The following is a 23,755-nucleotide window of genomic DNA, read 5'->3' as shown; positions in this document are numbered from 1 at the left end:
TGTTTTGTTCTCTGGCTCCCTTTCTTGGTGTCTGTCTTGGCCTGTTAGAGGGACCTGTTTCTTCTTCTGAGCCCCAGGAACTGTGTCAGTTTACCAGAAAATGTCTCTGGCAACTTTTCTCAATATGTCAAAGAGGACTGCCCTTTGCCAGGCTGGATGGGAAATAGCACAAACATTTCCTTAGCAGATTTCTGTGATATTAAATGGCTAAAGTTGGCAACAGGGACATTCGTCAATTACATCATGATTTCCCATGGGAGTGTCTATGAGAAGAACATTAGAATTTAGAACTCTCAGTTATGTTCTCCAAAGACTGGGAGGAAGCAAGTGGGGAAGAGGTCAGTAAACAACTCTAAGTGGATTGGCAGCATTTTGCAACCCTACTGTGACTTCATCCTCTCCTGCTCCTGCCCCTATTGGCAGATACATTTGAATTCCGATGGTGGCCTCTAAGAAATCCTTCTTTTAAATTCACTTTTGGTTTGTTCTCTGTAATCCTTGTCATTTTTTTCCATCAGTCCTTGAGTTTTTGAAGTTAACAAATATATGTATATTTGTTAACTAAAAAATATGTATATTTATTACATATGCTGAACTGTCACTTTCACTTGGATGGCATGTAAATTCTCAGTTAATATATTTATGTGTCACCTGTGCCTGAGGAGGTCAAATACATATATGTAATCACATATATATAATGTAATTGTTAACTTAAAAAATCCAGAAGTGAGACAACAAAAAAATCTACTTTTTTTTTTTTTTTGAGACGGAGGCTTACACTGATGCCCAGCCTGGAATGCAGTGGCGCAATCTCGGCTCACTGCAACCTCCACCTCCCAGATTCAAGCGATTCTCCTGCCTCAGCCTCCCAAGTAGCTGGGATTACAGGCTCCTGCCACCATGGCCGGCTTTTTTTTTTTTTTTTTAGTAGAGACGGGGTTTCACTATGTTGGCCAGGCTGGTCTCGAACGCCTGACCTTGTGATCCACCTGCCTTGGCCTCCCAAAGTGCTGGGATTACAGGCATGAGCCACTGCACCTGGCAAAATCTACATGTTATATATGCTGAACTGTCACTTTCACTTGGATGGCATGTGAATTCTCAATTAACATATTTCTGTATTAAAGACCAGGTATAGTGGCTCATGCCTGTAATCCTAGCAACTTTGGGAGGCCAAGGCAGGAGGATCACTGGAGCCCAGGAATTCAAAAGTACAGTGAACCATGATCATTCCACTGCACTCCAGCCTGGGTCACAGAGCAAGACTCTGTTTTGAAAATCTCTGTCTCTATCTGTATCTCTTATCTATCTATCTGGTTATCATCTATCTATGTGTGTTTATATATCAATAAGTAAAAAATTTTAAATGGAAAAAATTAATATATTAATTGCCTTCTCTAGGGTGGTAAAATATGAGTTTTAAAGTAAATTACTTTACTTTTACTAGTTCAAGAGAACTAGTTCCAGCCTCCTGGAAAGTGTCAAGCTGCGGAGGAAAGTTCAGGGCTTTGGGCTCCTAAGACCCTGGGCAGGATGTGAGGCTGCTGGGAGCTGGCTATGGGTTCTGGGGCAGGTTTGCCAAGCTCGGTTTTCTCATTCAGGAGACATTAGAGAGAAACACAGCCCTTGAAGGGTTGCTGTGAGGATCAAGCTATGTATAACATGGGGAAATAATAATAGCTAATAAGTATTGAGTATTCATTATGTGCCAAGCATTGTTCCAATCAACTCACTCACTTGTCTTCACCATACTATGAGGTAGGTATAATCAGCATCATTTTATAGATTAAAAACTTAGGCACCAAAAATTTATGCTACCTTCCAAAGATTACACAGCTAGTTAAGTGGTGGAGTCTGGATCTCATGCATGCAATTAGTCACCTAGGCACATAGATCATAAAGAAATATTGATTCTTCCCCTCTTTTTTTAACCTAAGATAAGCTTATTGAATTGGAATTTATTTGCAAAGTGGGGGATATAGTGTCCTTCCACATCAGAAGGAATGAACTCAGGAAATAGCTAATTAATAATGAGCACAACTTCTTAGATTTAATGATGCAATAATAAATTATGTACTAGCAGAATTTTCTAGCTAGTGCTAATGAATAGATGTTTTAAAATTTTTTATGTAAAAATCTTTGACCAAAGCAACTGGAGAATAAATGATTATAAAATCAGAACAGGTAAAATATTGCAGGAAAGGGAATTCCCATTAATGTGTGTGTGTGTGTGTGTGTGTGTGTGTGTGAATTCCCGTTTATTGAACATCTGTTATGGTCGGATATAACAGATGATTTATCTGATTTATGAACCTGGTTTTGTTTAATTTCCCTAACATTTCTGAGACACAGAGATTATACTGGTGTGTGGATGAGGAAACTGCTTCATCGAGACTAAGAAACCTGTTTAACGAGTGATGGAGCCAACATTCAAACAAGTATTGGACTCCTAAAGTGATACCTTCTATGTCATCTCTGCCTCTTCCAGGAATCACCTGGCATGTTCCCAAAGACTCTGCCAAGATTTGCAAGTCATGAAGTGTCTTTGGCTGGGATTTTCAGTGCCTGTGCATAGGCCATTTCCAGGAAACCTTGCTCTTAAGTATAGCTGTTGAATGAATGGGTGCAAGAGGAGGTTCTCTTCCCCTCTGAGCCAGGATAAAGGCTTGACCTTGCTATTCTATTACTATAGGCACTGACATTCTGCTGTTTTCTCTGAATTTAGCAATGGTCCAAACTTCAGACTGAATTCCATTCCCCTTCATATTTTATTTTTACTGTTTTTATTTTTAAACTTTTCAGAGACAGAGTCTTGCTGTCACCCAGTCTGGAGTGTGGTGGCACCCATTGTTACCAGAAAGGGGTCCCGATCCAGACCCCAAGAGAGGATTCTTGGATCTCGTGCAAGAAATAACTCAACGCAAGTCTGCAGTGCAAAGAAAAAGCAAGTTTACTAAGAAAGTAAAGTGGTGAGAGAACAGCTACTCCATAGGCAGAGTAGGGCGTTCCTGAAAGTAAGGGGAATAACACATCCACCCTAGGTACAACACTCGTGTATATATATATATACTCATATAGAAGTGTGTGTATATATATATTTGTATAGAAGTGTATATATATATACTCGTATAGAAGTGTATATATATATGAGTATATATATATGAGATAAAAAAAGGTCATGGGGAGACGTGCTCTGCTATGAGGGTTTGGATAAAGAATTAATTTTCTTAATTATGATATTTTACAAGAATCAATATTATTATCTTTTTTTTTTTTTTTTTTTTTTTTTTGAGATGGAGTCTCGCGCTGTCGCCCAGGCTGGAGTGCAGTGGCCGGATCTCAGCTCACTGCAAGCTCCGCCTCCCGGGTTCACGCCATTCTCCGGCCTCAGCCTCCCGAGTAGCTGGGACTACAGGCGCTGCCACCTCGCCCGGCTATTTTTTGTATTTCTTAGTAGAGACGGGGTTTCACCGTGTTAGCCAGGATGGTCTCGATCTCCTGACCTCGTGATCCGCCCATCTCGGCCTCCCAAAGTGCTGGGATTACAGGCTTGAGCCACCGCGCCCGGCCAATATTATTATCTTTAAAACAAAATTTGGGACAGGCACGGTGGCTCACACCTGTAATCCCAGCACTTTGGGAGGCTGAGGCAGGGGATCATGAAGTCAGAAGATCAAGACCATCCTGGCTGACACGGTGAAACCCCGTCACTACTAAAAATACAAAAAATTAGCCGGGCGTGGTGGCAGGCGCCTGTAGTCCCAGCTACTCGGGAGGCTGAGACAGGAATATTGCTTGAACTCAGGAGCGGAGCTTGCAGTGAGCCACTGCACTCCAGCCTGGGGGACAGAATGAGACTCCATCTCAAATAATAATAATAAATAAATAAATAAATAAATAAATAAAGCAAAATTCGGAATGCCTTTGTTCTGAAGATATCAAGATATCAGGACACAAGTCTGGGTCTGTTTAGTAAGCTATCCATCTGTTCCCTTAACTGTAAACACCTAGAGGCTAGGAATGCCTAACTTTCTGGGAATGCAGCCCAGCAAGTCCCAGCCTCATTTTCCTAGTCCTCACTCAAGATGGAGTTGCTCTGGTTTGAACACCTCTGACACCATCATAGCAAACCTGAACTCCTGGGCTCAAGTGATACTTCTGCCTCAGCCTCCTGAGTAGCTGGGAATACAGGCTCATGTGACCACACCCAGCTAACTTGATAACATTTTCTTTCATAGAGATGGGGGTCTCACTATAATGCCCTGGTTTCTGTTTCACTTCAATGCACACAGGCCTGGGGTCACTGGAAGACTCATTTGGTAGGCTGTACTGGGGATTATTTAGATGAGCCACCACGAAGCCTTCTGGAAAAGAATTTGTCTCCAGGTTAAAGGGCGTCAAGGCACCCGAGCATGATGTAAGCCTTTGCTTCAGGATCGGATGGGGAATTCTTCTTTTTCTTTTTGCCAACCCCAGTCTTGAGCTCTAGGAAGCAGGGACTGGGAGTAAAAACCGAAAGAACTAATTGATTGAAATCTCTGTGATCAGAACCAAAATATCATATCTGACAACACATAGGTGGCTTTGAGGCGCACAGAGGCCTCAGCAGCTCATTGCTGCAGGGAGCCGCACCCCAGAGGCAGGAAATATGAGATGTCTTAGAGGGCTGAGAGGGCTCAGGTTTGCCCATGGGAGGCATACGCTGGGACTCCTGGAACCCTGGACGGGTGGGGGTCTGGAACTGAGTTTGAAGGACCCACAACAGCAGGTGGAGCAGATTCAAAGGGATAGTTCTGATATTAACACACCAATCCCATTTATACCCCCAAGTCGGTATGATGTGCTTTTAGAATACCCCTTATCTCTAGAGATGTAATTTATGACCTCTTAATCTAATGGAGAATACATTAGACAGATGTTAATTAAACAATCTCACAAATATGTTACTTCAAGCGGTGACAAATCCCATGAAGGAGAAATACAGGGTGTCCTGCTGGTATATAGAGGGGAATCTGATCTGGCCTGGGGTGTGTGTGAGAGAGAATAATAAGGAAGGGGCTTCCTGGGGATGTGATGTTTGCACTGGGGAGGGGAGGATGGAAAGGTTGTGAAGCGGATGTGACCAGGTCAAATAAATGACAAACTGAGGGAGGGGAAGCAGAACTCATGAGATGTTTCTTCTCTGATTTGCATTTTTAAATGGAGAGTTGCATTTGTGGAAGCAGAAGTTAGTGCTTGAAGGGTCTGTCTTGCACAGTTGGTCAGCTCTGTTTTTCAACGCATGTGGAGTGGGAGGGGCGCAGTATCCAATAACTAGGACTCTAATTATGCCTCAGTCACCAACCACATGTAGGATTTTAAGCAGATTTCTTTTTATTTTTCTTTTTGAGATTGAGTCTCGCTCTGCCACACAGGCTGGAGTACAGTGGCACGATCTTGGCTCACTGCAACGTCCACCTCCCAGGTTCAAGCGATTCTCCTGCCTCAGGCTCCCAAGTAGCTGGGATTATAGGTGCCCACCATCACGCCGGGCTAATTTTTTGTATTTTTAGTAGAGACAGGGTTTCACCATGTTTGCCAGGCTGGTTTTGAACTCCTGACCTCAAGTGATCTGCCTGCCTCGGCCTCCCAATGTGCTGGGATTACAGGTGTGAGCCACCATGCCCGGGTGAGATTTTATTTTAATTTTATTTATTTTATTTATTGTTTTGAGACAGAGTTTTGCTCTTGTTGCCCAGGCTGGAGTGCTATGACATGATCTCGGCTCACTGCAACCTCTGCCTTCTGGGTTCAAGCAATTCTCCTGCCTCAGCCTCCTGAGTAGCTGGGATTACATGCATGCACCACCACACCCAGTTAATATTATACTTTCAGTAGAGATGGGGTTTCACCTTATTGGTTAGGCTGGTCTCGAACTCCTGACCTCACATAATCCACCTGCCTCGGCCTCCCAAAGTGCTGGGATTACAGGTGTGAGCCACCTGCCCTGCCTGGCTGAGATTTTATAACCTCCATTTTCCTATCTGTAGAAAAGGGCAGAGGATTGGGTGGAGTCCGCCAGATGATCTCTACCATTCCTTCCGGTGCTTAAAAAAAAAAAAAAATCTAAGAGTAGTTTTTAAAGAACCCTCTGTTATTTCATCGTTAGAGAATGTGTTTGTTAACTTTTTAACTCCTCGCAAGTGCCCGATCTTTCCTGTTCACTCTCAGAGTAGGCCTTAGGAGAATAGAGTTTATTTTGTTATTATGTGAGGTCTTATTATTTTATTTGACATATTGACACATACCGTCTTCCATTTACTCAACACCTGGGCCAGGTGCTGAGCAGTCAAAGGAGAAATGGATCTGTTGGTGCTTCCCTCCCTCTGAGTCCACTGTCAACTTGGAAGACACACATGGAATTGGATTATTGCAATAGAAAGTAATAAATGCTTTGCTAAAGATATATAGACAGTATTAAGAGAGAATATAGGAAGGCCAGATAATCCATATATGAGTAGTATAATGGGTTAAACTTGAGATATAAAAAAGCGGGCAGGAGGCCTCAATTCCAGCACTTTGGGAGACTGAGGTGGGCGGATCACCTGAGGTCAGGAGTTCAAGACCAGCCTGGCCAACATCGTGAAACTCCATCTCTACAAAAAATACAAAAATCAGCCGGGGGGTGGGGGGTGGTGGCGGGCACCTGTAATCCCAGCTACTGAGGAAGCTGAGGCAGGAGAATCGCTTGAACCTGGGAGGCGGAGGTTGCAGTGAGCCAACATTGTGCCCCTGCACTCCAGCCTGGGTGACAGGGTGAGACATCATCTTAAAAAAAAAAAAAAAGTAAGCAGGTAAAACATGGTAGATACTTAGTAAATGGATGTGACTGAATGAATAAATTGTTGGCCAAAAAAAAAAAAAAAAAAAAAAAGCCAAATTCTGTAAAATATTTGAAGAGATTTATTCTGAGCTAAAGGTGAGGACCATGACCTGTGACAGTGCCAGGAGGTCATGAGAACATGTGCCCAGAGTGGTTGGGTTACAGTGTAATTCTATACATTTTAGGGAGACAGATGTTACAGCCAAAGACATAAATCAATACATGTAAGGTTTATATTGGTTCAGCCCAGAAAGGTGAGACATCTTGGGGCGGGGGTGGGGGCGGGGGTGGGGGCGGGGGTGGGGGCGGGGGTGGGGGGCCAGGCGTGACTTCCAGGTTATAGGTAGATTCAAAGATTTCCTGATTGACAATTGGTTGAAAGAGTTAAGTTTTGCCTAAAGAGTTGAAATCAACAGAGATAAATGTTTGGAGGTAAGATAAGAGAGGTTGTGGAAGCCAAGGTTCTTTTTTTTTTTTTGATGGAGACAGAGTCTTGCTATGTTGCCTAAGCTGGTTTTGAGCCCTTGGGCTCAAGTGATCCTCCCGCCTCAGCCTCCCAAAGTGCTGGGATTACAGGTATCAGCCACCAGGTGGCCAACATTCTTGTTATGTAGGTGAAGCTTCCAGGTAGCAGGCTACAGAGAGAATCCATGGTAAATGTCTCTCATCATACCTTAAAAGGTGCCAGACTCTTAGTTGAACCTCTCTTGGATCAGGAGAAGACCTGGAAAGGGAAGGGAATTCTCTACCGAATATACATTTTCCCCACAAGAGAGGGCTGTACAGGGCTATTTCAAAATATGTCAAATAAATATATTTTAGGGCAAAATACTTTATTTCTCTCAGGGCCTAGTATCTGTCATGCGATGCTATACGAGAGGCACGTTGGAATTTGGTATCTTATTGCTACAGAGTCTGTTTTTCAGTGGCAGAGTTTTAACATTTTTAAATTTATTTCTAGCTTTTATTTTAGGTTCAGGGGGTATGTATGCAGATTATATGAGTGAATTGTGTCAGTCTTAAGATATCATCTGTTTTTTGTTTGTTTGTTTGTTTTGTTTTTTTGAGACAGAGTCTCACTCTGTTGCCAGGCTGGAGTGCAGTGGCATAATCTCGGCTTACTGCAACCTCCGCCTCCTGGGTTCAAGTGATTCTCCTGCCTCAGCCTCCTGAGTAGCTGGAACTGCAGGCACGTGCCACCACGCCCAGCTAATTTTTGTATTTTTAGGAGAGACAGGGTTTCATCATGTTGGCCAGGATGGTCTTGATCTCTTGACCTCGTGATCTGCCTGCCTTGGCCTCCCAAAGTGCTGGGATTACAGGCATGAGCCACCGTGCCCAGCCTAAAATCTCTGTTTTAATGTTAATGCTGGTCAGTTGTGCCTGAATTCCAAAGGCAGGAGAGCATAATGAGGTATGTCCGGTTCCCCCTCCCCACCATAGCCTGAATTAGTTTTTCAGCTTTCTGTAGAATCCCTTTGGCTGAGAGGAAGGGTCCATTCAGCCAGCTGGGGGGCTTAGAATTTTATTTTTGGTTTACAAAATGAATCATATTGCTGTTATTCTAACTTTGAATTGCTAGATGGCTGATGCCAGACCCTTATTATTATTCTTTCATGTCATAGAAGAAGAAAATTAATAATGGTTGCAATTGTTATGATTCTAAGGAACAACGAGGCACTGTATACATTCACATGGGTTATGTTTACTTGCACTACATTTTTTCCCCTTAACTTTTCATTACGTGTTTGTGGCTACCATTAATCTTAACTCCCAGAGACTAGAAGGACTGCTCTTAGCCATTTTCATCTTATTGTATTAAATCTTAGAAAGGAATGAGTTCCTTGTATATAACACAAGAGACAGATAGGAGACTAAAACCTGAGGTAGAAAAATTCAATAAAAGTTTCCTCCCGGAGGATGGGAACCCTAGAGGGAGGTGATATGAATCTGTGAAATGATGCAGTCATTACTGAGCTATGGAGATAGCAAGGTTGAAGGCTTGGAGTTTTTCTGTCTCTCTTTAATTTGTACTGAACACTTGCTATAGTAAAAAATGGGATTGGAAGCTCTAAGTGCAAATCATCAACCTCAGAAGAAAAATGTTACTTTTATGCTGTCCATTAAAACATTTACCTGCTCCATATGCTCCAGCACTTACCCGAGAAAGAGGAATTTGCCCAATGAAAATTGAGAGCACATTTCTGAAAAATTGTTTTCCATAAATCTTGCAAATTGCTGTGCTCAAATATGCTAGGTTGTAGCCAGACTGACCTCTGGGGAGCGATTATCAGGGAAATAACCATGAACAGCAATAAGATCATGCACCGACCTGACTAGCAACACCAGGATGTGACCTTTTTGTGCAGGACGTATTCATGTGGGCCCGCCTGAATTGCCAGGAGCACGGTAATTAATGGGGCACCAGAGAACAGCTTCTTCTCTATGAGCTGCTAATTAGTCCTCCTGGAGACACATATCCCGAATCACATCCAGGGTGTCATGTTCCAGCTACTGCTTGCTGAGCTGAATTAGATAAGTTTGTAGGGGGGCCACGATGACTAAAATCTCAATATCACACAGCTGCAGTCCTTTCATTTTCTCCCAAAGTGGCCCCACCTAAGGGAAACTATGGTGATTGGGAAATACCTACAATTTCTACTTCCTTTTTGAAAGCATTCATGATTTCATTTGCAATCTCATGAGTATCAAATATACTAAATGTTTTAAACTCACAGATTGCTTTGCTTCCTTTTTACCTGTATGATGTTTTGATCAGTTGGCATGGCATGGAGAACAATAACTACCACCCATAGTCAGGAGAGGCGGAAACCTACCTGTGGGGCTGCCATGCAGGGCTGTGCAAGTTGTGCCCTGCTCAAGGATGCAAGCTATGGGAAAATGGGGCCTAAAATCCAGCTCACTGTTGCCCAGCATGTGTCTTTGTGCACATCAGAACCCAGCCAGTCTGACTGTAGAATTCTTAACTACACACCATATGGACTTTAAAACTAATAGCTGACAGAGCTTTTATATCCTGGAAACCAGCTTTATCATCTACCAGCTCGCAGTCACTGAAGCCTTAGTAAATGAAGGTTGAAGCAAACTTTTTAAAACCAAAAATTGATGTACATATTAGGATACTGTCTGTGATTGGTATTTGCTGAAGAAAGAATCGTTCACCCCAGTACGCCATTCAATATGAAGGCCGATCAGTAATAGATGTGGTTATTTATTCACAATCTCAGCATTAAAGTTAACTTTTGGTTAAAGGCACAGAGTTTGACTGCTAGTTGGCAAATTATAAAAGTCAGTACTGTAAGCAACCGTATTTGGTAGACCAGAAATGGAGGCCAGGTGTGGTGGCGCATGCCTATAATCCCAGTACTTTGGCAGGCTGAGGTGGGAGGATTGTTTGAGGCCAGGAGTTTGAGATCAGCCTGGGCAGCACAGCAAGACCCTGTCTCTACAAAAAATTAAAAAAAAAAAATTAACTAGGCATGGTAGCACATAACTGTAGTCACTGCTACTTGAGATGCTGAGGCAGGAGAATCTCTTGAGACCAGGAGTTTGGGGCTGCAATGAGCTATGATCGTGCCACTGCACCTCAGCCTGGGTGACAAAACAAGACTCTGTCTCTAAAAGAAAAAAAAAAAAATGGTTTCAGGGAAACAGTGAAGGTCTGGTTCACCTGGTTAAAGGTTGTGTGGTAACTGATGCTTAACATCATTATACACAATTCTGCTGAATCAGTCTTCTCAAACTAATGCTGTGCCCTTGGAAACATTGTTAGCTTTAGAAGCAAAGCCATGCCTCAGCTTTTTCCAGCTGAGGGAACATCAGCATATCAAGTTTATTACTTTTTTTGAGACAAGGTCTTGCTCTGCGGTCTTGCTCTGTGGCACCATCATAGCTTACTGAAGCCTCCAACTCTTGGGCTCAAGTGACCCTCCTGCCTCAGGTTCCCAAGTATCTGGGATTATAGGCACACACCACCACGCCTGGCCAATTATTATTATTTTATTTATATTATTTATATTATTATTATATTATTATTTATATTATTTATAAATAATTATATTATTTATTTATATTATTATTATAGATACGGGGTGTTGCTATACTGCCCAGGCTCATCTTGAAGTCCTAACCTCAAGTGTTTCTCCTGCCTTGGCCTCCCCAACAACATATCAACTTCCAACCTTCAATTTTTTCATCTGTAAAATGCTTTTGGCCTGGCGCGGTGGCTCAAGCCTGTAATCCCAGCACTTTGGGAGGCCGAGACGGGCGGATCACGAGGTCAGAAGATCGAGACCATCCTGGCTAACACGGTGAAACCCTGTCTCTACTAAAAAATACAAAAAACTAGCCGGGCTAGGTGGCGGGCGCCTGTAGTCCCAGCTACTCGTGAGGCTGAGGCAGGAGAATGGCGTGAACCCGGGAGGCGGAGCTTGCAGTGAGCTGAGATCGGGCCACTGCACTCCAGTCTGGGCGACAGAGCGAGACTCCATGTCAAAAAAAAAAAAATCCTTTCTTCTCATGGTTATTAGAATTAAATAAAATAGGTAAAGCATCTAGCAAAGAGCCTGGAACATCATAGGTTCCCAGTGTCATGCGCGTCAGTGTGAAGAGACCACCAAATAGGCTTTGTGTGAGCGACGTGGCTGTTTATTTCACCGGGGTGCAGGCGGGCTGAGTCTGCAAAGAGAGTCAGCGAAGGGAGATAAGGGTGGAGCCGTTTTCTAGGATTTGGGTAGGTAATGGAAAATGACAGTCAAAAGGCGGTTGTTCTCTGGCGGGCAGGAGTGGGGGTCACAAGGTGCTCAGTGGGGGAGCTTTTTGAGCCAGGATGAGCCAGGAAAAGGACTTTCACAAGATAATATCATCGCTTAAGGCAAGGACCGGCCATTTTCACTTCTTTTGTGGTGGAATGTCATCCGTTAAGGGGAGGCAGGGCATTTGCACTTCTTTTGTGATTCTTCAGTTACTTCAGGCCATCTGGGCCTATGAGTTCAAGTCACAGGGGATGCGATGGCTTGGCTTGGGCTCAGAGGCCTGACACCCAGCAAATGTTAGTCCCCTCACCTCCAATCTTAAAAATCTACAATTATTTCCATATTAGTTTCCTAGGGCTGCCATGACAAAATCCCACACATTGGGTGGCTTTAAACAACAGAGTTATTCTCTTATAGTTCTAGAGGCTGGAAGCCCAAAATGAAGGTGTTGGCAAAGCCATGCTTCCTCCGAAGTCGCTTAGGGAGAATCTTTCCCTGCCTCTTTCACCTCTTTCGCCTCTTCCAGTGTCAGGTGATGCTTGGCTTGTGGCAGCAAACCACCTTCACACCTCAGCTTTCCCTTTGTATGTGTGTATTCACCTAGTGTTCTTCTCCCTGAGTGTCTCTCTGTCCAAGTTACTCTCTTCTTATAAGGACACCAGTTAGGTCACACGCAGTGGCTCACACCTGTAATCCCAGCACTTTTGGAGGCCGAGGCAGCTGGATCACAAGGTCAGGAGTTCAAGACCAGCCTGGCCAAGATAGTGAAACCCCGTCTCTACCAAAACTACAAAAATTAGCCAGAAGAAGTGGAAGGTATTTGTAGTCCTAGCTACTCAGAAGGCTGTGGCAGGAGAATTGCTTGAACCAGGGTGGCGGCAGAGGTTGTAGTGAGCTGAGATGGCGCCACTGCACTCCAGCCTGGTAACAGAGTGAGACTCTGTCTCAAAAAAAATAAAAAAAAAAAAAATAAAGACACCAGTTATATTGGATTAAAGCCCATTTTAATGGTCTCATGTTAACTTGATTACGTCTGCAAAGATCTAATTTCCGAATAAGGTCACATTCACAGAGTGTCAACATATTTTTTGGGGTGTCAAACATAGTTTTTGGGGGACGCTAGTCAAACCCTTAACACTTTCCATTCTCTGTAGGAAAACAATAATTAATGGTTGTATAGTGACTTTACAGTTTACAGAGGGCTTTTATTATCTCTGCAGAGGGAGATAGGACTTTATTTTTTTGTTGTTGTTAATGGGGGAATTACCATTTAAACTAGTTGGTTTTTTTTTTTTTTTTTTAATAGGAACTGAAGATATCAATTTAGGTTTGGTGCAAAATTATCTTGTTTTGGAAAAAAATCACCAGAAGATACCTTTTTTTTTTTCCACTTAAGATTTTACCACAATTACTTTTCCATGTTGCAACATAGTTTTCATACTTTTCAGTCAGTAGATGATCTAGTCAATGTGCCACTATTTATTTCCTGGTTGTTGAATAGTCAGAAATCCCTGATGAAGAATGTCTTGATTGAATCAAGAATTCAACGGATGTGTAACTGTACAATACCCAACTGGTCTTCCCAAATTGATGTGGCGTTTTTGTGTACTGGAAACAAAGTAAGTTCTAGAATCGGATAGACTGGGAGTCACATCGCAGTACCAGGTCTTTCCAGCTGTGTCAATTTGGCATATTAAAAAAGAGTTGTAGGCTAGGCGCGGTGGCTCATGCCTGTAATCCCAGCACATTGGGAAGCCAAGGTGAGCAGATCACAAGGTCAGGAGTTCGGGACCAGCCTGGCCAACATGGTGAAACCCCATCTCTACTACAAATACAAACATCTACTACAAATACAAACTAGTGGTGGTGGGCGCCTGTAGTCCCAGCTACTCAGGAGGCTGAGGCAGGAGAACTGCTTGAACCCGGGAGGCAGAGGTTGCAGTCAACTAACATCGTGCCATTGCATTCCAGCCTGGGCAACAGAGTGAGACTCCATCTCAAAAAAAAAAAAAAAAAAAGAGTTGTAGAACAATATATAAAATAAACCTATGTTTATAGTCACATGAAAAACTGTATTTATATCTGCTCAGGAAAGGATCTGGAAGGATCCTTAACAAAAAAACTGTTAAGCTGAGTATGTTTATAGTCACATGAAAAACTATATTTGTATCTGCTCAGGAAAGGATCTGGAAGGATCCTTAACACAAAAACTGTTAAGCTGAGTAAGAATTCGTCTGGAAACTAATGCGGGTGAGAGAAGGACATTCATATTTTATTACAGGTACATTTGTATTAAAATTTTATTTCAACAAGTGTGTATTTTTTCTAGTTTTTAAAGAACCAATTTAGGTCAGGCGCGGTGGCTCACACCTGTAATCCCAACATTTTCGGAGGCTGAGGCAGATGGATCATTTGAGATCAGGAGTTCGAGACGAGCCTGGTCAACATGGTGAAACCCTGTCTCTACTAAAAGTACAAAAATTAGCCAGGCATGGTGGCACACACCTGTAGTCCCAGCTACTTGGGAGGCTGAGGCAGGAGAATTGTTTGAACCCAGGAGGTGGAGGTTGCAGAGAGCTGAGATTGTGCCACTGCATTACGGCCTGGGCAACAGAGCAAGACTTTGCCTCAGAAAAAAAAAAAAAGAACCAATTCGAAACAAATCAAAAGCTTCTGCAATTATATAGGCAGTAGGGGGAAGAAAGGCACCTATTTTATATTTTATTTTATTTTACTTTGAGATGGAGTCTTGCTCTGTTGCCCAGGCTGGAGTGCAGTGGCAAGATCTCAGCTCACTGCAACCTCTGCCTCCTGGGTTCAAGCGATTCTCTTGCCTCAGCCTCCCAAGTAGCTGGGATTACAGTTGCCTGCCACCATGCCTGGCTAATTTTTGTACTTTTGGTAGAGATGGGGTTTTACCATGTTGGCCAAGATGGTCTTGAACTCCTGACCTCAAATGATCCTCCTTCTTTGGCCTCCCAATGTGTTGGGATTACAGGCATGAGCCACCACTCCTGGCTAGCACTCATTTTAAAGGCAGGTACTTTGGAAAGTTGGAATTTAAACAATTTACCTATACCATTTTCTCTCTATCATTTGCTAATTGGAAAAGATAATCATGGAGAAAAGATTATTTGAAAAGAGAAGTAAAAATGAGGAACTTTTGTTCTTATTGTTTCTGGTTATAATTTTTTTGGAAACCCATTAATATCTTATTCAGATAGCTGAGACTCGTTCTTCGTCTTCCTTTTTAAGGAAAGAAAACAGCAGAAGAAACTTTGAAAAGATGCACACTTTAATTAGAATTGCTGAAAAAAATATTTGAGATTTTTGCTGTTGTGGTTAATGTTTTTAACAGGCTTTTCAGCTGAAACCTGATTTTGCATTGCAAGCAAATGTTCTTATTTTTTTAGACAAAAGTTGCCTTTAGTAATGATTCCTCAATTATTTTCTTTTTTTTCTCAATGATTTTTTTCTACAGTTTGGTTTTGAACTTATTTCAAAATCTCTCAACAACTGCTTTCACAGGCTCTGTAAAAAAAATTACAAAAAGTAAAAATATCTTTCAACTCGTTTTGTTTTTTCAGAGAATGCATAGCTCAGCATCACATACCGTGTCTTAACTTTAATGTCTGCTTTTGAAAAAAGAGTGTATGCTGGCTTTCAAAGATGCAGATTCTTCCATCTTACTCATCACCATTCTAACAAATACTTATTAAAGAACTAGCTTCCTACCAGCAAAGGTGTTAAAAGAGACAAATAAAATAAAAAACAGAAAAACAAAAGAAAAACTAGGAAGTTAGCAATATACCTTGGAAATGAAATGACTTAAAACAAATGTAATTCCCTATTTCATTTACTTCAACACTATTTTATTTTATTTAAAAAACTCTCTAAAAACAATTTTATTTTTTATATTTAAATAATTTCAACTTTTATTTTAGATTCGGGGGGTACATGTGCAGATTTGTTACCTGGGTGTGTTGTGTGATGCCGAGGTTTGGGGTAGCACTGATTCTGTCACTCAGGTACTAAGCATAGTACCCAATAGTTATTCAGCCCTTGCCCCTACCTCCATCCTCCCTCTAGTAGTCCCCAGTGTCTATGGTTGCTATCTTTATGTCCATTAGTACCCATTGTTTAGCTCCCACTTGTGAGAACATGTGGTTTAATACCATTTTAATATTATTGTTCATTTAATTTCCAGTTGGCTTATACGGGGTCTGGGTGTGGTGGTTCATGACTGTAATCTTAGCACTTCAGGAGGCTGAGGCAGGAGGATCACTTGAGGCCAGGAGTTCAAGACCAACTGGCTTATAGAAAAGGTCTTGGCCGGGCGCGGTGGCTCAAGCCTGTAATCCCAGCACTTTGGGAGGCCGAGGCGGGTGGATCACGAGGTCAGGAGATCGAGACCATCCTGGCTAACATGGTGAAACCCCGTCTCTACTAAAAAAAATACAAAAAACTAGCCGGGCGTGGTGGCGGGCGCCTGTAGTCCCAGCTACTCGGAGGCTGAGGCAGGAGAATGGCGTGAACCTGGGAGGCGGAGCTTGCAGTGAGCCGAGATCGCGCCACTGCACTCCAGCCTGGGTGACACAGCGCAAGACTCCGTCTCAAAAAAAAAAAAAAAAAAAAAAAAAAAAAAAAAAAAAAGAAAAGGTCTTTATGAGAGACTATTCTTTTTTGATTTATATTTTTTGAAAGGTTACAAAAAGTTTTCACAAATAACTAGGCCTGAAAAAATGGTTTAATAAATTATGTATTAATACAAATTATTAGGATATATTTTCAGCAAATATAAGAAATTTCATAATCAGTTACTGACAGATTGAAACATATCAGTTCATGCTATTTGAATACTTGAAGAAAAAAACCTGATGTGATCCTGATGAGTTAAAACAAGAACTAAGTTCAGGTTGAAAGGTCATTGGGACTATTTCGAAACAATTCTTACGTCACTAGTGAGAATACAAAGATGGTTTAAATGACCTTATGTACATATACAGTCATACATTAATTTGTGTAATGCTTCTTGTGGCTGCCAGTTCTTGTTATTCTTTAACACTTTCTTCACCATCAGCATTATTTGAAAATAACTTATTAATCACACAACTCTACATGGTAGTACGCATGGAATGTACAAAGATGACTCCATACTCATGAACACAAATTGTGGCTGCTGTTAAAACATTTGACGTTGTGACTTCTGTGAATGAGGTTAGCACAAACATGGCATCTTTCTGCTTATAGATAGAAATATGAGACCCTGATCATTTTCCGTTGCTTCAGTGGACTGAGGACTGATTGGTTGTAACAAATTTTGTGAGTCTTGCTGAGCAAGCCCAGAACCTGGCGCATTGAGAGCCACTTAAGAAACGTGTTCTGCATTACAAGATAACCTACAACTGAATGCAAATGAAAGCATCAAGGAAACAAGAGTCTCAAAAAAAGTAAATTTGATGCGGGGGCCATACGCTACAATACCAATTTGAGTATTTAGTTTCTAGAAAGAAACAAAACAAAAATATATTCTTCTGTGTAACTTATATGGCTTTGGATATTGAAAAAGCAGAATAATTAGATTTTCATTTTTAAATCTTCTTAAATAATGTGGAATAAAAATGTCATTTTGGTTTTGCTTTTTAGAAGATGGTTCATACAGAAAAATATCATTTCTTTCATATCAGAAAGTTGAGATACTTTGAAAAATTGAGAAATATAACTTTTAGAGAAAGAGTAAAATTTGAACATTAGGAAATCCAATAATGCAATTCACATGTTAATAAATTGAAAGAGCTCAAATGATGATCTCATTAGATGTTGAAAAAGCACTCAGAATTCAACGTGCATTCTTTATTTGAAAAGAAACTATTAACAAGCTTTGACAAGGGCAGAAGCCACTGCAGATATAATGATGAAACGTCAGAAGATTTCTATTGAAGATGGGAGTGGGACAGGAATTCCACCATCACCATGTTAGGGATTTTTGTTTCATATTGTTTTCAGAAGCATATTCCAAATGAATTAAAAATTCAAATATTCTGTAATTCCAGTACTTTGGGAGGCCGAGACGGGCGGATCATCTGAGGTCAGGAGTTCAAGACCAGACTGGCCAATACGGTGAAACCCCATCTCTACTAAAAATACAAAAAAATTAGCCAGGCGTGGCAGCGGACACCTGTAATGCCAGCTACTCGGGAGGCTGAGGCAGGAGAATCACTTGAACTGTGATCTCAGTGAGCTGAGATCACACCACCACACTCCAGCCTGGGTAACAGAACAAGACTCTGTCTAAAAAAAAAAAATAAAAAAATAAAAATTCGAATGTTAAAAGCTTTCCATAAAGGCGCTAGAAGGTAGTATAGAAGTGTCTTTTTTTTTTTTTTTGTGACAGAGTTTTGTTCTTGTTGCCCAGGCTGGAGTGCAATGGCATGATCTTGGCTCACTGCAACCTCTGTCTCCCAGGTTCAAGCAATTCTCCTTCCTCAGTCTCCCGAGTAGCTGAGCTGGGATTACAGGCATGTGCCACCATGCCTGGCTAATTTTGTATTTTTGGTAGAGCCAGTTTTCTCCATGTTGGTCAGGCTGGTCTCGAACTCCTGACCTCAGGTGATCCACCCGCCTTCGCCTCCCAAAGTGCTGGGATTACAGGTGTGAGCCACCTTGCCCAGCCCGTTTTTGTTTTTTTCTTTTTTAAACAAACTTGGGGGTAAAGATGGCCTTTCAAAGAAGTCTCAAACCACAAAAACCGTAAAGAAAAGTGGACAGATCAGTCCTCATAACTATTTTAAAAACTTCCATTTAATGAATGATGCCTAATTAAAGCTATGTGTCAAATAGCAGAGAGAGGAAGTGTTTTCATGACCCATATGAGAACCATAATATTTAAAGGGCTCCTTCAAATTACAAGAAAAAGTAAGTCAAAAGAAAGGGGCAAACTTAAGGCAATTTACAGAAAAAGAAATATAAATGGCTGAGAAACACCTGAAGATTATTTAATCTCACAACTAGGAAAATATGAATAAATACAACAATAATATGCTACCTTCATTCCCCAAAATAAAGTAAAAATATAATCTCACATTCAGCTGATGGAAGTGTTCGTTGTTGTAACTGTTTGTGGAGAGCACTTTGGGAATATCTCTCAAAACAGTAATGCGGCCGGGCGCGGTGGCTCAAGCCTGTAATCCCAGCACTTTGGGAGGCCGAGACGGGTGGATCACGAGGTCAGGAGATCGAGACCATCCTGGCTAACACGGTGAAACCCCGTCTCTACTAAAAAATACAAAAAACTAGCCGGGTGAGGTGGCGGGCGCCTGTAGTCCCAGCTACTTGGGAGGCTGAGGCAGGAGAATGGCGTGAACCTGGGAGGCAGAGCTTGCAGTGAGCTGAGATCCGGCCACTGCACTCCAGCCTGGGCGACAGAGCTAGACTCCGTCTCAAAAAACAAACAAACAAACAAACAAAAAACAGTAATGCTCAGGCTGGATGTGGTTGCTAACGCCTGTAATCCCAGTGCTTTGGGAGGCCATGGTGGGAAGACTGCTTGAGGCCAGGAGTTTAAGGTCACCCTGGGCAACATAGCAAGACCTTATCTCTACAAAAAATAGAAAAAATTAGACTGGCATGGTAGTGCATTCCTCTTCAGGTCCCAGTTATTTGGAAGCCTGAGATGGGAGGATCACTTCAGCTTAGGAGGTCGAGGCTACAGTAGGCTGTGTTTGTGCCACTGCACTCCAGCCTGGGTGACAGAGTAAGATGCTGTTTAAATAAAATAAAAGTAAAAATAAAAATAAAATACAACAGTAATGCTCACATGCATTGATTCAGCAACATATGTATAATGTACATGAATATTTATTACAGCATAGTTGGCATTAAAGAAAATCTGAAAATAGCCAAACTGGGAAAACTAAAAACAGCTACCAAACACTTATGGTACAGTGATAACTCTACATCTGCAAAGGAGAGTCAGGCAGTGCTGAATGTATTGACACAGAAGATGTTTCTGACTTAACATTAAGCAAGTTTCAGAACAATATGTTTAATACAATCCATTATATGTAATAAAAACATAAAAGATTCATAGCACCTATATGTGTAAATAGATACACATATATAGAAAAAGTCTGGAAGGGTCAACTGTGAACAGCTAATCATTGCTTCCCATAAAAAATATGATGTGCTTATGAACGTGACATGTTTTCAGAAAAAAAAAGTATGTTGTGGTGAGTCTCAACCCTATGGGGCCTGAGGAGAGATGAATGGAGATTTTGACTTTTGTACCCTGTATGCCTCTGTACTGTTAGGATTTTTAGACAATAAATGTACATTTGTAGTACAAAAAATTAATTATAAAAAGAGAAATGTAATTCATATAATGTATGGAGCATTGTTGTTTTTCATAAGCAGACATTAGAATGCAGCCAAGGTATATGAAATGATTTAGAATTTTTATCTATCAGGCTGAAAAAACTAGTTTTCATCATAGGTGGGAGAATTATTTTTTCATTGATAAAATATTTACTTTCATTAATGTCAGTTAACTTCATTTGCTATTTCTCTCCTTGGAAAATATGCCTGCTGGGCCTTCAACCCTGGCTCCTGAGAAAGGAATCTGAGTATAGGCAGAACTCAACTAAATGCAAGGTTCTCTTATCAGAAACTTAGTGTTAAAAGAAAAACTTGTAGAGATATTGCTAGCTGGTTGAAGTCTGTTGTAGAGTATGATGGGTTATTATGAAACTTCAGACACCAGAGGTAGATTTCTCCCTCCCATCTCTCATTTCCTCCCTCCTGATGTGATTCTGATGAGTAAAAACAAGAACTAAGTTCAGGTTAAAAGGTCATTAGGAATATTTAGACAATTCCTATGTCACTAGTGACCCCTTCCCTTCCCTTCCCTCCCCTCCTCTTCCCTTCCCTCCCCTCCCCTCCTTTTCCCTTCCCTCCCCTCCCTTTCCCTCCCCNNTTCCCTTCCCTCCCCTCCCCTCCTTTTCCCTTCCCTCCCCTCCCTTTCCCTCCCCTCCCCTCCCCTCCCCTCCTTTTCCCTTCCCTCCCCTCCCTTTCCCTCCCCTCCCCTCCCCTTCCCGTCACTTCCTTCTTGTGATGGTTAATTTTATGTGTCAACTTGACTGGGCTCGGGCATGCTCATATAGCTGTTTAATGTTATTTCTGGGTATTTCTGTGGTGGTGCTTCTGGAAGAGATTAGAATTTGAATCAGGAGACACAGTAAAAAAGATCACCGTCATCAGTGTGGGTGGGCATCATCCAATCTGTTGAGAACCCAAATAGAACAAAAAGGTGGAGGAAGGGCTAATTTGCAATCTGCTTGAGCTGGGACACCTGTCTTTTCCTGCCCTCAGACATCAGTGCTCTTGGTTGTCGGGCCTTTGGGTCTGGACTGGCTTTCACTGGCTTTCTTGGCCCTCCAGCTTGTAGACTGTAGATCATGGGACTTTTCAGCCTCCATAATCATGTAAGCTTATCCCTCATAATACATCTCTTTCTATATATCTGTGTACAGTTGATCTTTGAACAACACAGGTTTGAACTGATGGGTCCACTTATAAGTGGATTTTCTTCTGCCTCTGCACCCCTCGAACAGCAAGACCAATTCCTCTCCTTCCTCCTCAGCCTACTCAACTTGAAGAAGATGAGGATGAAGACCTTTTTTTTTCTTTTTTTTTTTTCTTTTTTTTTGAGACAGAGTCTTACTCTGTTACCCAGGCTGGAGTACAGTGGCACAATCTCGGCTCACTGCAACCTCCACCTCCTCGGTTCAAGCGATTCTCCTGCCTCAGCCTCCTGAGTAGCAGGCACCCACCACCACACATGACTAATTTTTTGTATTTTTAGTAGAGACGGGCTTTCACCATCTTGGCCAGGCTGGTCTTGAACTCCTGACCTTGTGATCCACCTGCCTTGGCCTCCCAAAGTGCTAGGATTACAGGCTTGAGCCACCGCACCTGGCCGAGGAGGAAGACCTTTATGATGATCCAGTTTTGCTTAGTGAATAGTAAATATATTTTATCTTCCTCATGATTTTTAAAATAACATTTTCTTTTCTTTAGCTATCTTTATTATAATAATTCAGTAAATAATACATGTAACATACAAAATATGTGTTAACTGATGGTTTATATTATCAGTAAGGCTTCTGGTCAACAGTAGACTATTCGTAGTTAAATTTTTGGAGAGTCAAAAGTTATATGTGGATTTTTGACTGTGGAGGTCGATAACTCTAGCCCCTGCATTTTTCAAGGGTCAACTGTATATCCTATTGGTCTGTTTCTTTGGAGAAGCCTGACTAATATACTTCCTGTCTCTCTTCTTAATATTTTTGGTCTTGGGCTCCTTGAAGAAAAAAAGGCAGGGAAATTAAAGTGATGCAACTGAGATCCACATGTGCAAGGTCAGAGGTCAGTCTCACAGTGTACTTGCATTTCCTTGGATTTCTATTACCCTTAGGTGCATTATAATAACCTCGCCAGTCTGGAGATAGCCAGCCGGGAGGTAAAGGGAAGAAGCTGGGACAAGGTATTGGGAAAGCACCTGGCTAAAGGAAGAGCCCAGTGGGGTGTCCAGATGATCAAAGATTCAGAATGGGGAGGGACAGTGGAGCTGGCACATTGCAACAGAAGACCAAGAAAACTGATATCTGGCAACAGAGGAGTTGCAGAGCTATGATCCTAAGTGGTCCAGACAGCTTTGATAATAGCCTCACTGAAAAGCTAACAGTTTAGGGGTGCCGTGGAGGAAGGGCCATCTGATGTTGGCAGATATCAAAACCTCAACTGAACAGATCTGGTTTTAGGACAGAATAATGAGAGTCTCTATGGGGAAATGGAGGAAGGGCCTCATCTCCATGCCTCCACCTTCTAGGCAGAGTAGGCACCAGGGGAAACTGAAACAGATGCATGGATGTCCAGAACTTTTATTGAGCACACCAGAACTGGGCAGCAAAAATTAATTCCCACCCACCAGCTGTAACCTGAGTTTATCCATGTGTAGACTGCTTTGGACAAGACTGGTAAAGCTTACTCTTGCGAGGGACTGGGGTCATGGTTGAGAAAGGTTGGGAGGGGCATACCTGTTGTCTGGAGTCTTCTCCAAAGCAGGGACAAGCATATTTTGTTGCCAGAAGTCCCACGCCTATGTCCATTCCCCAGAAAGATTCTTTTCTGAGAACATTTAAAAATAGCCATGTTGAATGATTTTTCCAGAAGATGTGTTGGTTCATCAGCATGAAAGAGTTCAGAAACAAGAGGAGGAGGGGATCTGCCTCTTCTGATTGAACAGAATACTTTCTAGTTTATACCATACTTTGTACCATAAGAGTTAAATCCTTACTTTCTTTTTTTTTTTTTTTTTTTTTTTTTTTTTTTTTGAGACGGAGTCTGGCTCTGTCGCCCAGGCTGGAGTGCAGTGGCGCGATCTCGGCTCACTGCAAGCTCCGCCTCCCGGGCTTACGCCATTCTCCTGCCTCAGCCTCCCGAGTAGCTGGGACCACAGGCGCCCGCCACCTCGCCCGGCTAGTTTTTTGTATTTTTTAGTAGAGACGGGGTTTCACCGTGTTCGCCAGGATGGTCTCGATCTCCTGACCTCGTGATCCGCCCGTCTCGGCCTCCCAAAGTGCTGGGATTACAGGCTTGAGCCACCGCGCCCGGCCTAAATCCTTACTTTCTTAAGAGAGGTAGTTCACTGCTTCTAACGTCAAGTTACTTGTTACCTCTTATGTTTCTTTGTAGGTTACAAGTTCCCAATAACAGAGAGACAGGCCATCATCTTGTGTTCCTCAGAATGTTTTGTTCTGTAACACTGGAACATTAATCTCTTTCCTAACTCAAGCTTTATAACACCTCTCTCTCAGTATGTCTGTTCCCCTGGCACCCTATTTCCCATACATATAGGATTCTGGGAGTAAGGTTATTACTCTTAGCAGAATCCATTTATAATCACACAGTGCTGGCAGGGATGTTGAAATATTGTTAGAACAATATTGAGGTATAAATCTCACTCCCTCCATTGTCAAGTCTTCAGAACAGGTCAATCATTTGCTATTGCTTAACTACTCATTGATGACGTTCGGTATTGATCACAGGTCAGTTAGTTGGT

The sequence above is a fragment of the Theropithecus gelada genome, chromosome 5 (assembly GCF_003255815.1).
Source record: "Theropithecus gelada isolate Dixy chromosome 5, Tgel_1.0, whole genome shotgun sequence".
Lineage (NCBI taxonomy): Eukaryota > Metazoa > Chordata > Mammalia > Primates > Cercopithecidae > Theropithecus > Theropithecus gelada.
Note: the sequence above shows the minus strand (reverse complement) of the source record.